Source organism: Bison bison, unplaced genomic scaffold (assembly GCF_000754665.1).
Source record: "Bison bison bison isolate TAMUID 2011002044 unplaced genomic scaffold, Bison_UMD1.0 scf7180017864262, whole genome shotgun sequence".
In the NCBI taxonomy this organism is placed as follows: Eukaryota; Metazoa; Chordata; class Mammalia; order Artiodactyla; family Bovidae; genus Bison; species Bison bison.
In genome coordinates this window covers 58,862-60,575 of record NW_011494834.1, presented here as the reverse complement: position 1 = coordinate 60,575, position 1,714 = coordinate 58,862, and positions in this window count along the sequence as shown.

Genomic DNA, 1,714 nt, shown 5'->3' with positions numbered 1-1,714 from the left:
AGCTGAGCACCTAAGAGGAGCAATGTGTAGCCTAAGCCATGAGGTGTCATCTGGCTGCTCATGTAAGCAACTGCTCTCAGGGCTCAGAACACTTAAGAACACCGGTGGGATACAAACACCTAGCAGGGAACTGACTGAGTTGGAAGCATTTAACAAGACAAGACAGTGGTTGACATATACAACAGTTGCACTATAAAGAAATATATATCTGTTTATATTCAGACTTATTTAGAATTAATAGTTAAATTTAAGTACTGCTGCCCAGATGACAGAACTTGTCAGATAATTAGCTGTTTTGAAATTTTTTATTTATGATACTAAGTCTGTTTACTTCTTGCATATCTGGCAGGTTTTAGGTTTCTATTTGAGTTATTTATGGAGTTTCACCACCCCCAAAATGTATTTTTGTAACAAAAAACTCAAAGTGAAAAATTATAGTATTGTTAAAATGTAAATTAATTGTGTTTTCATACGTGTTTCCAAGAAATCTGTATAACTTATATTTCAGTTCAGTTCAGTCACTCAGTCGTGTCCGACTCTTTGTGACCCCATGAATCACAGCATGCCAGGCCTCCCTGTCCATCACCAACTCCCAGAGTTCACTCAGACTCATGTCCATCGAGTCAGTAATGCCATCCAGCCATCTCATCCTCTGTCGTCCCCTTCTCCTCCTGCCCCCAATCCCTCCCAGCATCAGAGTCTTTTCCAATGAGTCAACTCTTCGCATGAGGTGGCCAAAGTATTGGAGTTTCAGCTTCAACATCAGTCTTTCCAATGAACACCCAGGACTGATCTCCTTTAGGATGGACTGGTTGGATCTCCTTGTAGCCCAAGGGACTCTCAAGAGTCTTCTCATAGTTCAAAAGCATCAATTCTTTGGTTCTCAGCCTTCTTCCCAGTCCAACTCTCATATCCATATATGACCACAGGAAAAACCATAGCCTTGACTAGACGGACGTTTGTTGGCAAAGTAATGCCTCTGCTTTTGAATATGCTATCTAGGTTGGTCATAACTTTCCTTCCAAGGAATAAGTGTCTTTTAATTTCATGGCTGCAGTCACCATCTGTAGTGATTTTGGAGCCCCAAAAAATAAAGTCTGACACTGTTTCCCCATCTATTTCCCATGAAGTGATGGGACCAGATGCCATGATCTTCGTTTTCTGAATGTTGAGCTTTAAGCCAACTTTTTCACTCTCCACTTTCACTTTCATCAAGAGGCTTTTGAGTTCCTCTTCACTTTCTGCCATAAGGGTGGTGTCATCTGCATATCTGAGGTTATTGATATTTCTCCCAGCAATCTTGATTCCAGCTTGTGTTTCTTCCAGCCCAGCGTTTCTCATGATGAACTCTGCATAGAAGTTAAATAAGCAGGGTGTCAATATACAGCCTTCACATACTCCTTTTCCTATTTGGAACCAGTATGTTGTTCCATGTCCAGTTCTAACTGTTGCTTCCTGACCTACATACACATTTCTCAAGAGGCAGTCAGGTGGTCTGGTATTCCCATCTCTTTCAGAATTTTCCACAGTTTGTTGTGATCCACACAATCAAAGGCTTTAGCATAGTCAATAAAGCAGAAATAGATGTTTTTCTGGAACTCTCTTGATTTTTCCATGATCCAGCGGATGATGGCAATTTGATCTCTGGTTCCTCTGCCTTTTCTAAAACCAGCTTGAACATCAGGAAGTTCACGGTTCACATATTGCTGAAGCC